General features: G+C 44.0%; 1 long non-coding RNA gene across 1 annotated transcript in view; it reads right to left on the reverse strand.

Moving 5' to 3' along the window:
- Window positions 1-14,916, reverse strand: part of LOC109283238 (uncharacterized) — a 259,540-nt gene extending 244,624 nt beyond the window's left edge. The window contains exon 1 of the long non-coding RNA XR_009464008.1: window positions 14,743-14,916. This is a non-coding gene — a long non-coding RNA (uncharacterized LOC109283238). The remainder of the gene's footprint in view (window positions 1-14,742) is intronic.
- Window positions 14,917-16,604: the final 1,688 nt, after the last annotated feature.

A 16,604-nucleotide genomic window follows, 5' to 3' on the forward strand; every position in this document is an offset into this window, starting at 1 on the left:
GTGGCCCTCCTCTGAACTCTCTTGATGCTGTCCACATTCCTCCTGAAGTACGGTGCCCAGAACTGGATGCAGTACTCCAACTGAAGCCTGACCAATAGAGGGGGAGGATCACCTCCTTGGACCTGCTCATGATGCATCTGTGGATGCATGACAAGGTGCGGTTAGCCTTACTGACCGCGTCCTCGCATTGGTGGCCCATGTTCATCTTGGAATCAATAATGACTCCAAGATCCTTTTTTGCCTCTGTGCTGATGAGAAGGAAATTCCCCAGCCTAAAGGTGTGCTGCTGGTTCTTTCTCCCTAGGTGCAGTACCTTGCATTTGTCAGTATTGAATCCCATCCTATTCTCATCTGCCCACCCCTGTAGCCTGTCCAGATCTAGTTGTAGCCTGTCCCTCCCTTCTAGCGTGCCCACTTCCACCCACATCTTAGCATCATCCGCAAATTTGAACAAGGTGCTTTTCACTCCCTCGTGCAAGTCGCCGATGAAGATGTTAAACAGTGCGGGCCCGAGGACTGAGCCCTGAGGGACCACACTGCCCACGTCCCCCCAGGCTGAAAATGATCCATCCACCACCACTCTCTGGCAGCCCTCCAGCCAATTTCCAACCCATCTGACTGTGTAGGCAGACCTTGTCCCGAAAGTACTTCTCTCAGCAAGGGGGTTGTGATCTTGGAACCAAAAAAACCCCCAAATTATACTCTAAAAATCAAACATCTACTACAACATACATTTATTTGATTTAAAAAAATATTTTTGTCCTGATTTACATGTGTTTGCACAGTGTACATAGAGGTGATTATATAAGAGCTTAAAATGAAGTCTTACTTTTGTATATTGTGCGGGGAGTATGGGGGGCCTGTGGGTGTGTGCTTGTATGTGGCATGGAGGACGATGTGGGGGGGCATGTGGATCTGTGGGGTGTGGGTGGATATGGGGTTTGTGGGGGTTATGTGCATCAGGGGGAGGGTGGCTGGGGTGTGTGAAGGCATGTGGGTGTGAGGTGTGCATGGGGGGCTGAGGGGCATGCGTATGGTGGTGAGAGCAGGGTGTGGGTATGTAGCAAAACCCCTGGATTTTTCTTTTTTTTTGTATGTATTTTAAAATGCATTCCCTCCCCTTCCCCAACCATTTCTGACCTTTTCTCTCCCTCTCTATTCCCTATAGATAAGTATAAGTGAGCTCAGACTTAGGATAAGCTTTAAACATTTTTATTTTGGTAGCAAGTTTTTGGTTTTGGATACCCACTGTTTTATATTGTATTATTATTAGGTTTGTATTGATTCTTACTGTTGTATATTGTATTATTATCATTTTCGTATTGATTTTTATCAATTGTTTCATATGGATATTGTATGGTTTAGGCCTGTGTTTCTAAGTGAACCAAAGTCATGTTGAGTTTCCATTTTATATGTCAAGCCTCCATCTTCTGTCCTCTGCCTGGGCATCCCATGTCACAACTGTATGAGTCACGTATCCCTCCCATGTAAATTGGTTCCCAGATGAATGAGTGTGATTGGGAATGATTGAAATACAATGGTAGCAGGCCTCTACTGAATGGCCTGTAATGACTGGGTCATCACCTCACATTGATTCAACCAGGAACCACGGACCTCACCCAGGAACAAGGACAAGACCAGCATTTGAAAGACAAAAGACCCTGCAGAACCAGCAACTTTCACCATTACAGACACCCGAAACTGCACATCCCTGCATGGAGCACACATGCTCAGTACACCAGGGGCTGACCCTTGCCTGGGCATGCCTCCTGTCACTAGGGTCACACAAGGTCCGCCCCTATAAAAAGGGGCAATGAAGACAGACCCAGTGGGACACCCTAGCCATCTGGACCAGCACCATGCCACACCACGTATCCACCCAGAGACCCTGCCAGCGACCCCGCTCTGGACAAAACCTACTGGACAAGGACCCCTGTCCTGCAGTTTTCTCCAGCAGCTGGAGCCTTTCTCCAGCTTCTAGCACCTTCTCTAGCTGCCCCAGAGCCATCCTCTGGCTCCCCACACCCAGAGCCCCTCTTTAACACCCACACTTTCCCTTAGTCCCATCCTTCTCCCCATCTACCTTTTCAGCTTCCCCGTAGCTCTGGCTCCAGTCCCAGACTCTGTGCCTGCATGCTTCCCTGTTCTTCAGGCTTTGGGCATTGTCTTTTAATCAATTAAGATCAATTAAACTAAAGTTACCCCCAAGCCTCAGTTCTTCAGTCCAGGCCCCTCTAGTCTACCGGTTCTAATCCCGGTCCCAGTGACTTTAATTTCCAGCAACTTTCACTCCCTACACTTCTACTTTCTTACCTTAACCTTTCCCCAGGTATCCCAAGTACACCAAGCACATACATACATACATATCACAATACCCAATTTAGGAACTCACTTGTGTGTATGCGTAGGTGGGTGGTATGTGTGTAAATTAGTGAATGCACATATATATATATACACATATATAGATATCATTGTGTGTGTGTGTGTGTGTAGTAGTATATGAATTAGTAATCCACATATGTGTATTGAATGTGCAGGTGTTGGTAAGTGGTAACTGATTCTGTCTAAATTTGGTGTGTGTAGCATGTATGGGCTTAAACTGGTGATAGGTGTGCATGAAGCTACACTAGTTATTTTGAACATGTGTGTATCTGAGTTGCTAGTGTGTGTGTGTGTGTGTGTGTGTGTGTGTGTGTGTGTGTGTGTGTGTATGGCATTGTGTGCATGATATAAGAATTAGTGATCTGTGTCTAACTTTTGTGGTGTATAGTGTATGTGCTTGAATTGGTGATAAGTATGTATGTGCCTAGGTTGGTTTGGATGTGTATGTGCCTGAGCTGGTAGTGTGTGTGTGTGTATGCACCTAATTGATTTGTGTGTGTTTTGCATATGTGCAATTGTACACCCCGCCCTCCTGTCTAACAGCGCAATATTGAGATCCTGAGTGTCAGCCTGACCACTCAAGGCAACAGGTACATGTGTATGGGGGGGTGTGCATGTGGGACATCCCCCTACACACACTCCCCAAACACACACACACATGCACACACACACACACACACACCCTTCCCTAATTGTGCACAGCCCCTGCCACCAGTGGCAGCGGCAGGCAGCGAGGCCTCGGGGCACTCAAGGTCCGCAGGAAGCAGAGACCCCCGGCAGTGCATGGCCCTGGCGAACCCCAGGACTGCACATGACCAGGTCAATGGCAGGAAGAAAGGAGGGGTCCATGCTGAAGCTGGTCCAGCTCAGGCTCCATGCTCCTGCCACCCTGCCCTGGACCCCATGCTTCCACCCCACGCTCTAGCCCAGCTGTCACTGCATTCCTGCCTACCCACTAACTGCTTCTCCTCCCTCGCCTGCCACCACTGCCCCTGCCATTTCCCCACCTTTCCATCAGTTCTCTCCTCCTTCCTGCCTACCCACCTGCATGGTCAGAAGCACAGAACACAGCAGGAGCCAGCCCAGCCCCTACGGACTGGGGCAATCACCAGCAGGCCTCCCCTTTCCCCTGTTCTTATCTGACTGCACTCTCAAGTGGAGGAAAGCAGGAAATAGCCCCTGGGTAACCAGGCCAGGGTTCCAGTTGTGGGCTGAGGTTGGAAGGGGCTGAGGACAGGGCAGGGCCAGTTGTACCTTGCTGGCACTATCCCTGGGTCATGCTGCCAGCTCCTCCTGGGTCCTGCCATGGCTGGTGCCTTGTCAGCTTAGACAAGCAGCCATGGGAAAATAAGAATTAATTTTCTAAATTTTTTAGGGGCCCCACAGGCCAGATTCGAGTGGCCTGGCAGACCAGATCTGGCCAATGGGCCGTATATTGCCCACCCCTGCTCTAGGCTATAACCAATTAACTTACTATTTCCTATTTCCCCTCATTCTAGCTATAGAGCAATATAAAATGAAGCATTTATGCAAATAGGACCTGTTCAGCTTCACATCGCAGTAGTGTTGTTCAGGTTCTAACCAAACCCCACTGCGGGGTAAGGACCAAATTCTGTGGAGCAGTCCATTATTGTCATGAGCACATGAATTTCCCTCACTGTAACCAGAACTGTCTCTCAGACAGTTTGCATTAGGTGTGTTTATATATAACTTCTACTTACTTCATTCTCTTTCCTAGAGAGAACACCCAAGTTATTTCTTCTCTTGTTCTGCCCGAGGAGAATTGAATGCGATCACTCTTTACAACAGCAGCAGAATAAAAGGAAAACAAGCTAATAGTTTTAACTCCCCCTCATGTGCTTGTGTGCGTGTAGGAGTATGCATGCCTTTGTGCAAGCTGTAGTTCTAAAAGTCAGACCAGTTCTTTCTCATCAGTGCTTGGGGTAGCTGTACTGTGGTAAGGATTAAGTCTGCAGATTAAAAAGTCCCCCATTGTTACACTTTCATTGTGTATTGGAAGTAAAGCGGGGAGGCAGACAGATGCCGAAGCTCTGGTTCTCACACTGACCCCATTTCCCGCTGCTGCCTCTTACCCTGAGTGAAGGGAGAGGGGTGGGGACAGGTGGTAGGGGGTAAGGGGCAAGGGGTAGAGGTCAACCTGCCTGACTCCCCCACAGCCTAACCTCCTACTGCCTGGACCCCTGCCAACGCTTTCCCCTTTGCAGCGATGTGGGGGGACACATTTAAGACAACCTTCCAAGAACTACATTCTATACATGGAAATTTATAATAAATTTATCAGTTTTCCATGTCTAGAATCTAATTATTGCAGGGTCATCTTAAATTCAAAGTAGTTTTGAATTTGGGTAAATACGGTAAATGACTGTTAACAAGCTATTACCTAATGTAGGAGCTCTGCAGAACTGAAAGAGAAGAATCTTGCAAACAAATGTCATGGTCCTTTCTCAAAACCCTCACGAATAATTAGACAAACATAGAACATGAAAACTGACAAAGGGAAGCAGTAAAGAGGAGGAGGAAATTAGAACAAAACTCAATAAATACTGTGAGTCATATCACACTCCAGTAGCGAGCACATTATTTTAAAGTACAAAAAAGCATTTTCATTCTTTTAATAAAACTTGCAGCAAGAACACAAAGTCACATATTAATTCTGTGCAGTGATCCCATCCTACTGGTACCCAAAATTATTGTCATTATTTAAGAGAGAAACAGCATGCATTCAGACTCTTTCCATCATCCTCACAGTAGACTGCATCACAAAAGGTGTAGCATATTCCAGCACGAACCAAGGGGGCACCTCTGCATATGCTTTACTAAAAGGATATGAATAGCCCACAGGAACCCTTGAAACTTGGCAATAATCCCTCAGTGCTCCTTTTCTGGGACAACTCGCATAGGCCCTGAACCTGAACCACTGAAGCTGAGATTGACTGTTGCTTTGCTGGAGTATTGTCAGAGGCCCCAGAACTTTGCAAGTTCTAACAGACCGTCTATTGGCATAGGAGATGGCTGGTAAAAGTAGTATGCACTGACTGAAAGAATGCAACATGATAAATGCTGCCAAAATAAAAAAGCTCTCTCTAAATTTAATCCCCTACCCACTCAAGAGATTATCATTTAATTTAAAGGAACAAGTATGCGCCCAAAAATATCATTTTAATTAATTCACCTTTTGGCTAGGACAGAGGTACAGGGACATTAGGGTCTTGCCTGATCACAAGAAATGCCCATATTAAATTATTTTGCCTGGATGTTACAAGAATGTTTCTATTCTAACAAGTATTCATAGTCTCAAATGAAAGGAGATCACACAGTAACCCAATATGCCCCCAATAAGAGGTCAGTGAATAAAGGAAAAGATGACTGAACATTCATTTCAATTAAAAACTACATTTCAATTTGAACAAATCCGTAACCATTTCATGTTCTCTCCTAAGGCATTTGAGTGCTTAACCTTTACTAGTACAAAATTCACAAAAAGTGAAAGCTGAAATATTCATTAAATGCAAATGTTATATGTTTTTTCACTGCAATAAATCAGAGGTTTTGCATTGTTAGTTTGTGACATAAGTAATCCAATCAAGAAACAAAAAAATAGCACATGGCTTCCAGCAGTATTCATCACAACATGCTGGAATCATTCAAAATGAAAAGCAAGCAAAATACCTATAGCTCAGGATTTCTTATATGAACAAGCTTATTAATATCAATATTTTTAAAAGGCCCGAGACTTGAATCACCTGAGAATCATTTACTAAAAAATCCCAAATTCATCAAATGGACATACATTTATGAATGATTAGTTTACCATTTTTGTTAGAGTGGAACAAAGTGACATACATGTTCGAGGGCAGAGTCAGAGTTTTAAAAAAAAGAAACAGAAAAGAAAGAAACCATCATCTTTCTGAAATCCTTGAAAAAAGAAAATAGGCAACTGTGTACAGACTTCTAGGCTCACTGATTTTCCATGGAACGTGTTTCAGAGTTTTGCTTTGCTTTGTAAGGTCAGTCAATGCAAACATGGAACATACTGCACTGTAGTAGTTCTCATAATCCATCATGAGACTGCTACTTGAATAGAAACAGCCATTTCTCATTTACTGCCCAATCAAGTCCATCATTTACCTAAAAACTGGAGCTGTAAATTGTAACCATTTTTCAACAGAAGGATACATCAACACATTTCCTTCCCCCCCACCTTATTTCTGCTGATAGATTCACACCCTCCAAGTTCTTCTCAGTCAACATCAGGTTCAAGGGAGACCATGAACTTTGCTAGGTTATTATGCAAAACCCAAAGCTAGCTCAGGCTCTCTTCAAAGAGCTTTAATATTTCAAAAGAACTTAAATAACCTGGCCTGACATCCAGGTTTCAAACAAAACTAAAATCCAGGGGACTTTTTTTATACTGCTCTAGATTTCATTAGGTTAATGACTACATCTTCATAGATTATTATATGTGATAACAGCTGCAGAATGTTAGGTACAAACTAGATATTATCTATTCATTTGAAAATGAACAACTTCCATGGCAAGATAGAAGGGAAAAAATATCATATGTTCTCACATATGACACGCCCTCAAATAAGGCATTCACCTTCTTTGGAAAGCAGAATATAGTGGGGGGAAAGATTTTTCCTCAAGTCATGGTGCAAGGTGGTTGACAACCTCTCTTGCAGGCAGCAAGCAGAAGGGTCAACATCCAGTGTTAACCTTTTCACGGCTGCTCTCACATTTGCAACACTTTTTGGCTAAGCAGCCAGATCTGTTGCTAATTTGAGAATGGTTGCAAAAGACTTAAGACTAGAAGCTGCCCCTTCCTGCTTGCTGTTTGAGAGAGAAGCTGGCTGCCATCTTGCAGCACTGCTTCCCCATGCTTCTATTCCTTGCTACTTCTATTCTAGCAAAGAAAAACTCAGCTTCCCTATTTAAGACATACACCCCAATTTTGGTGGACTGATTTTTTGGGGAAAGCATGCATGCAGCAATGTGAGTGAATATGGTATCACTCTCTGCTACCAAGATTCAATCACTTATTGTCATTTAACATTCTTTATTTTGAAGTTCATTTTTGACATGCTAATGATGGACCGAACAGTTTACTAGTGAATTTCTCCTAAATGTCTAGGGCTAGATTCAACAAGAGAGTTAGTGATTTTGGAGGAATTTAGGCACATAAGACACCTTTGTGAAACTGAGTTCTAAAAACAAATCTTGGAGCACTCCATTGCTAATATTTGTTAAGAGTGAAAGTTGACATTGCAGTTAGGTACAAACAGTCAAAAAGCTGGAGGCTGAATCAGTTCAGTCTTTTCAGGTTAGTCTTAACTGCACAGATTAAATTGAAACATAAGTGAACAGACGTTTACCTTTGTTTCGGGAAATGCAACCACATGCCTGCAGTGGCTCATACCAGAAGCTGGAGGGTGCTAGAGCATGGCGCTCTGGCTGCGTTCACTTCCTTTTCCTGCTGCCCCTGAGGTCTCTGGGATTTGCAGTCCAGATTTACAGCAGCAGGACTCTGCAGGGTTGCTCATCACTTCCTCTTCCCACTTCCAGGTGCCTCTGGGATTTGTAGTCCGAAGTTGCACCCAGCAGTAATTTTGAGCAGGGGAAGGGGTGTTTAACTCCCCTCCATGGCACCAGACCTCAGCTGGGGTTTGCTGGGCAGGGGGGAGGGGAAGCAGTCCTACCCCCATAGACTAGGCTGCATCCCCAGCCAGGGTTGTCCCCTACCTCCTTGTCAGCCAGTCCTCATTGCTCTGGCTTGGGAGCAGAGCAAACTCTGCTTTCTGGAGCAGAGAGCACAGCACAGCCCAGGGTTGTAAAGCATTCTGGGATGCTGGGGGACTGTGATTTAACTTGAACCAGGACAGGGTCTGGGACAGAAATCTCATAAACCAGATGGACCCAAATCAGTTAAGTCTGATACTGTACTACATTCAACCAGGTTTCTCTTAAACCAGTTTCAGCCATTTTGAAACTGGTTTATGTGGACTGAGCTTCTGTTCTGTTACATGTTTAAACCAGTTTCTGATCACTTAAACCAGTTTATGTGTAACTTCTATCCCTAGCCTGCATTCCTAAATCTTTATTTTCAGTATCTTATTCCATTTCAGTATCTTATTCATGACCACTTTGTTTTTTTACTAGCTTTTTTTGGCAAACGAAGCTATCAATAAATTATGCAAACCAATCACCCACCATTTTGTTGACACACACAGAAAATTCACATGAATGAACTTAGCCAGGTTCCAAGCCAACCTGAGTTACCATGGTTTAGCTCCTACCTACTCGTGGGGAAAAGCAGGCACAGGAACAATTACCTTGGAACACCCATCTTGCAGTAAGTCCTCATCCCCTTTTAAACGTCTATGTTGTTCTTGTCCATATTCTGAGCACCAGAATCTGACTGAGCAAATCAGATCCTCTGTCAGAAAAAATTGGAATCAATTATGCTATAGTCACATGAAATCAATGCCTTTGCATGGTTTAAAATTCAAAACTGCAGCATTTGAATCTCAGTAGTTTTGGCAGAGCTTTGTTTCACCTACGGAGAAAATGATCAAAATGTTTAAATATGGATTCCAAGAGAGAGCCATATAAATCCATATTTGAATCCATAACCTAATTTGCTGAGCATACTACATTGCAGCCCAAGTTTTGATCTTTTTCCTCTGACATAAGGTTGGGGGGACTCAGCATCTCTGAAAAATCAAGCCACTTCTGATTAGATGTATAAAACAGGGATTTAACAGCTAAGCTCTAGGCATCTCTGCTCTCAGGAACCATAGGAAGCAAAATCACTGTGCTTTTTACTCCTCTTAGAGAAGTCTAACACCCCTGTAATTCTGCCAAGGTCAAGGAGACCATATGCACTTGAAATATCAAGCGACTATTTCAATAACTTGCCTCTCTCACACATTAAACAAACTACTCTTTCATTTTATGGGAGATGAGGAAATGTTCAGCTCCTCCTACCAGCCCTTTACCTTATACAATCATTAAGTGACGATACCAGACAGATACTACAGTTTTAAAAAACGCTTTCTAGACAGAGTTATAACTCCAGTCAATGTTTTTTAGGGTTCAAAGAAAAGGTTAAGCTTTGGAAAAAATCATACTAAATCTCGTAAATGCTACGTAAGCTTAACAGTATAGAGCTTCTTGTTGTTTTCCCACTGACATGGCTCTACAGATGCTCCAGGATTGGCTGAAATCCATCCATAGCAAACAAGTAAACGGAATTAACGGAAGCAATGAGCAGCCTGACAAAATGCCATGGCTTTTGCAAGGTGATGTCTGGATGTGGGTCATTGAGTATGTTAATATATGAAGAACTATCTTAAAAGAGCATATGCCGATGGAAAATTGAACTGTCACGAGTTCCTTAGTTTAACAACCTCACTACAATATTTATAATACATGCAGTAAGCAATCGAGCCAAAGCCCATCCAAGTTAATGGGTAGGCTCCCATTGCTTTGAGTGTGCTTTGGATCAGACCGTAATTGGCTTCATATGATTTTTTTTCCCCCTCCCATGCATCACAAAAAATTCTTAAAGTATTAAATAGTCACCTGCAACCCTTATTAAAAACCAGTAAGGAATTGCTCTAAATTTCAGAGGCTGTGTATACAAATGTATTAGACTTAAAATAAGTGAACGTGGTAAGCATATTTTAATCTTCACAGTTATTGGTTGTCCAAAAATAGGTTACAGACTTTTGTATTTATTTTTACAGTTTCATAGTTGGCCGGGTCGGAAGGGACCTGAGCAGATCATCAAGTCCAGCCCGCTGCCATGGCAGGAAAAAGTAGTGGGGTCAAACGACCTCAGCAAGGTGTTCGTCTAGCCTCCTCTTAAAGACCCCCAGGGTAGGAGCCAGCACCACTTCGCTTGGAAGTTGGTTCCAGATCCTAGCACCCTGATAGTGAAGTAGCGCCTCCTGATGTCTAGTCTGAATCTACCCCCTGCCAGCTTGTGACCATTATTTCTAGTCACTCCTGGTAGTGGTTGGGGGAGCAGGGACTCCCCCAATGTCTGCTGGTCCCCTCTGACTAGTTTGTAACAGGCCACTAGATCCCCCCTCAGCCTTCTCTTGTGGAGGCTGAACAGGTTCAGGTCCCGTAGCCTTTCCTCATAGGGCCTACCCTGCTGCCCCTTGATCATGCGGGTGGCCCTCCTCTGGACCCTCTCCATGTTGTTCACATCCCTCCTGAAGTGCGGCACCCAGAACTGGACGCAGTACTCCAACTGTGGCCTGACCAGTGCCGCATAGAGGGGGAGGATCACCTTAGACCTGCTCAAGATGCATCTGTGGATGCATGACAAGGTGTGGTTGGCCTTCCTGACCACATCCCCACACTACCGGCCCATGTTCATTTTGGCATCAATAGTGATTCCAAGATCCTTTTCTGTCTCAACACTGGCAAGAAGGGAGTTCCCCAGCCTGCAGGTATGCTGCTGGTTCCTCCTCCCCAGGTGCAGTACCTTGCACTTGTCAGTGTTGAAACCCATCCTGTTCTCATCCACCCACCCCTGTAACTTGTCTAGGTCTGATTGCAGCCTAGAAGTGGGCTTCTAGCGTGCCCACTTCCCCCCACATCTTAGTGTTGTCTGTGAATTTGAACAGGGTGCTTTTTACCCCCTCATCCAACTCGCTGATGAAGATGTTGAAGAGTGCAGGCCCGAGGACCGAGCCCTGGGGGACCCCACTGCCCACATCCCTCCAGGTCAAAAATGACCCATCCACCACCACTCTCTGGGTGCGGCCCTCTAGCCAGTTAGTGACCCATTTGACTATGCAGGTGTTGACTCCACAGTCCCTAAGTTTTTTTAATGAGAATGAGGTGAGAGACAGTGTCGAAGGCCTTCCTAAAGTCCAGAAAGACTATGTCCACTGCTACCCCTGTGTCTAAGGATTTTGTGACCTGGTCATAGAAAGACACCAGGTTGGTCTGACAGGACCTGCCTCTAATGAACCCATGTTGGTTGCCCCTAAGCCTAACCTCCCCTGCTGGCCCCTCGCGGACATGCGCCAGGATAATTCTTTCAAAAAGCTTACCCAGGATTGAGGTAAGACTAACTGGCCTATAGTTTCCTGGCTAATGTCTCTTGCCATGTCTTTGGACTTGAGTAATGTCTAATTTTAATTCTCGCTATGAAAATGCTTACTATGAGATTCTAAACTGGCCACTTTCATCTTAATGGCTGTAATTCTTTTCTAGTTTACAGTTTTTTCCCCTCTGTGTCCAAGCTGTGACAGTCAATCCAAAGATAGACACCGTTCTTAAACAAGAGCAGAAGGCTTGTTTAGATACATAAACTCAGTAAGACCCCCATTAAAAATCTCTGAGACTAAGGTGACCACCATAGAGGACAGTCTGGTTGTCCTCTATTGATACGAAGCTGGACACCTTTATGTCCTCTATTTTTCTCTTCAAGAAAAATAGAGGACATAAAGATGTCCAGCTTCATATCAATAGAGGACAGAGTAGCAGAAAACCAGAATGTCCTCTATGATGGCCACCCTAGCTGAGACAAACAAAATAAGGTCTCTTAACAAGGGAAGTGGCTTACAATCTGAGAAATGCACTTGAAAGAACTTCCATAAATACTGTTGGATGCAAGGAAGTATCTTACAGGTTATGAAATACTGAAAACCTTTAGGCCTAAATCTGTACTGGATCCTTATGCAAGGGCACTGACCTGGTGCAAGGGGGTGGGAGGAAGGAGAGGAGTGCCATTGTGATAGCCACAAAAGGGCTGTGTGGTCCTTGGAGTGGCTGCATGCAAGGACAGTGCTCCATACTCCCCATGGTAAGAAGGCAGCTGGCCACAGCTCCGATCTTCCTCCATCCATGAGCACCAGCTCGGTAAGCAAGAGTAGCCCACCATGACTAAGCAAAAGCAGTCTTCTCTAAAGAGGCAGGAGGTCACGGCTCTGCACTGCCCTTCATGCTGGATATTCCTGAATGGCACTGTGTGGCCACTAGCATAAGCAAGATCTTAAATCTGAAAGGCATTGCTGTACAAAATGCTGAAGAAACAGTCAGTTGTGAAACCTCTTCCTCATTATCACTAAACACCAAACCCCAGCAAAGCTTGGTACAATTAAAATTTAGTGGCTTGATCATGCCAAGTCCTATGTATTATAACCACTGGAACTGCTCACAGTAGAGAACACTACACTGGGTCGCAAGCCCTTTCAAGTTCCTCAGAAGCTGATAGAGGCCCAGTCCTACAACTATGACTCACACAAGTAGCCTTTACTGAAAGGTATAATCTAATGTCTGAGATTTAAAAAAAAAAGGGTTCCTATTTGCATGATAGAAAAAAGTAGAACAATTGTTCCGCCAAATGTCTTGAACTGAAGGCTGCAAGTATGGAGCAGGACTAAGGCCCGGACAAGTAACATTATACTTTGTTTTAATTCTGCCTTTGTAATAAAATCATGCATTTTAGATTCTAGGACCCTTGCTGTAGCTAATGAACTTTTTCCTGAGATGATTTGCATTTTCTCAGGAGAGCAGGGATAGCAGAGGGGCCTGTAATATTTTACCTCCTGGCAAAAATAGCGTGTCTAACCGACATGGAGATTAGAGGCAAGTTGAGATCTTGTATAATGCCTATTAAAGATCTGTGTTGTGGCAGGGAGAAGTTTCAGTTTCAGTTCCCTCTATTTTTTTTTTTTTAATGCAGGTTTATATGCCCTCTGGCTGTTGGAGTACAAACGCAAAGCAGATGCAGTGCTAATTTAATTCTATGCCAAGTTCTCACTGGAGCCAGAGCAACATCAAAGACAGTCTAAGAATATCGAATTAAAGCCATCCATCATGCTTGTTGCACTGCACTGCCCAAATGGCTCTGCTGACACCACCAAGAATTTAACTCTCACCAGGGAATGGAAACGCAGGTATCCTAGGTTTAAAATGAGAGTAGATTTGAGTAAATTGAATGATTATTAAAGGGGAAACTGTACCACAAACCTCATAGCAGCAGGCTGAGGGCCTTTAATCAATCTTCACCAGGTAATCAAGACCCATTTGTCAGAGAAAATATTGATGCTCTGTGAGATTACAGAAGAATACAAAAAAGCTCCTAACTTTATTAACATGAAAGCACTAAGCAGGTCAACTCTAATTAAGGAGAGCAGCTATCCTGACTACACACTTGCTGTGTTGTTTAATCTGCAAACCCCAATGTCCCCAGATGCTCAATTTGTAAGGGATTTCTGCCTTTTTGGAAAACTGAAAATGTCACTGCTCTGAAGGCTGTGATCTATATTTTTGGAGCGTGTCTGTCTTTTTCGCATTTATTATTTCAGCACCAGGAAAATCAAAAATGGTAATTTGGGGCAATTAGCTAGCTCAGACTTGGCACTCCAAAAATGCTTGAAGCCACATTGTGAATAGAGCATCTGCTCCCATTACGACAGGCTAAACTAATCCACTGCAGGTGAATCCATTAAGGTTGCTCTTCATTCCTATGGAGAAAACCTTGAATAGGCTTTCCTCCATACCATGGAGGTAATGTCACGTGCAAATCTTACCTCCAGCACATCTCATTCAGAACACAATAGAAAACACTTGCCTTTATTTATAGCCTGTATTGTCAAGCTTGTGTATAAAGCCCGTAAATTTTCACAGGCAGACTAGCATCCTTTCAGTGGCAAGTTCGAGTTTGCAAAAAAACCCTGCTAATCCTGAATCAATATTCTTAGTATCTGGCAAGTAGGCTGTTATGTATAAAAGCTTATGCCTCTCTAACCCAGTTAGTTTTTAAGGTGCCACCAGGCCCTGCCTTCTGCCTATGTCAATAATTCAGGACAAGCCACCACAGCAGAGCATTTTCCCAAGGCAGATGTGGCTACTAGAAAAGTTGCAATGGTAAAGAAAACCAAGCATTATCTTCAGTGGCATCCCTGTGCTAAGCCCTATATTGCTTCTTTGTACCACTGCAGAGTCACCTAAAGTGGGGTGCCTGCTTTAAAGGGGCACGCCGACCAAGGGCAACATTTGGCTCACATCATTCCTTGGATCAGACTAAGGAGCTCAAAGATGCTTTGGTGAAGCTGGGCTGTCAGAAAAGCCCATAAGAAACAAGACCTGCTGGTTAAAATTTGTGCAGTCCTGAGCCCTCTCTAGTTTATGTCAGCAAATAAATGAGTCCCTGGCCTGCTTCAGCACTGAGCTCAGAGGCAGGCAGTAAGGTACGATGGGATTTCACTACCTCCACCTTAGAGTGCTTAATCTCAGGCATACCCCAAGCCTGAGTCCATTTATAAATAGCAATTCATCTTAACAGGTAAATATGAAGATAACTGGATCTCTTACTGGTGCAGCTAGGCCAGTACTCTTTTATTGGGAGCATAGGGGAAAATATCAGTCTTCTGGATTGATGCGTTTTTCCTAACATGGATCTCCGAGCAGAGTGGTATTCTTCAATTGCCACAATTTGGGGGTGGAAGAGGAAGGGATGTGGAACGCTGCAATACAAAGGAGATGAGATAAAAGGATATTTTAAAGAGCAGTAGCATTTCCCAAGGGAGTGTTACCACATCATCATCATTCCTCTGAGGATTTACAGAAAACCCGCTTTACCCACATGTTTCTGAGACACCATTATCTTTGAGTAACTTTGCCACCTGAAAGTACCTAATTGCTTTCACTGGAGTCTTGAGGAAAGAAAAAAAATGATAGTGTGTTTGAGCCAGAGAAGGCTGGCAGTGTGGTCTGAAAAGATATATTGCTGAACAGCACTCAGCAATGAGCTGTGCAATTTGGAAAGGAAACCTTAATACTGAGTAAACATGCAGCTTATGTATTGTCCCCGCTTTGTTATAAATATTATTTACTGCGGAACAATGGTCTGATGCCAGCCTAAACCTGGAGCCAGACCCTTTGCAGTAAGCATATAGTCAGTGCTGCCTGGGGTGTGAACACAAAAGCTTTGCTTTAAATGATGGTCTTGCTGCTTTCTGAGAGATCAGCGATGCAAGGTGCCAAGTCTCCTCCAGGCTCAGCCAAAACAATAAAGCGATCAGCAGTTCACAGGATTGGACCCTGAAAGGGCAGCATACGTTACAAAGAAAAATGGAGGAAAATCAGCACAAGATATTTACTGAATAAGCAGCCTGCAGTATAATCCGTGGAGCCAGGAGGGAGGAGGAAAGTGTGGAATGGTGCCTTGGGGAATCACCCAGTGGGTGACATGCCCCAGTCTCTTGCACATATAGGATTTGACCTACAGAGAGCTGCATCATGTCACATTTGCTATATTTTCTTCATACCCAAAAAGATCAGAGACTTTACTTTAAAAGAAAAAAAATAAAATAAAATGTGATGGACACACCAGAAAAGTACCACTTAATGCCAAATCATCCCGTCCTCTGAATTCAAAATGGTATGCCAAGATCCAACCTCGTTGGTTAGGGGCATGCATTGTAAACCCTCGGCCTGAATCTACAGCTCTTGAACAGAACACAGAGACGTGGCCCACAGTTTCCCAGTCGCTTCATTTTGTCAGATTTATCTCAGCAGTCAACACAAATAGAAAAAAAGCTGCTGCATGCACCACCATCTATTTGGAAAGGGGAGTGGCACTCAGTAATCTGAACAAGCAATATAAAATTATCTGCGAGATGGAGAATGAGAGAGGCAAATAATAAATCTAATGATTAATTTCAAACAGGCTCAGAATTAAATTTCCCGTATTCGCTGGGAAACCCACCCACAAATAAAGCCGTGTGACTAAGCAGAATACCCAGAAAAGATGTGTGGCATGTGCTTGATGCCGGAGATGATCACAAAAAGGGGGTTCCCTTTAAAGAGAATATGCCCTGCCAGTAAGACAAGGTTAAGAGAAGCTAACTCTTCCTGACCTGTGCGCAGCTCTTCCCATAATGCAGCTGGCTCACTATGCATATGCTTGGCATTGGTGCTTCTCCAACTTTCACTTCAGATACAGCCCTCTCATTGCTCTTCTTGCAACCGCTGAATGCCACCCCGCACACCACTGTTTAGCTTGTAAACCTACTGATGAATTTCTTCTTTGCCTTGCTTCGATACCACCCCAAGTCAATAGGCTTGATCCTATACAACCTCTCAATGCAATTTATGCCGTTAACTTCAATAGGAGCTGCATCAGACGCCAAGTGCCTTCCCGTAAACACGATTGCTAGAGCCATATTTCACTT

This window comes from Alligator mississippiensis, chromosome 8, assembly GCF_030867095.1.
Source record: "Alligator mississippiensis isolate rAllMis1 chromosome 8, rAllMis1, whole genome shotgun sequence".
NCBI lineage: Eukaryota > Metazoa > Chordata > Crocodylia > Alligatoridae > Alligator > Alligator mississippiensis.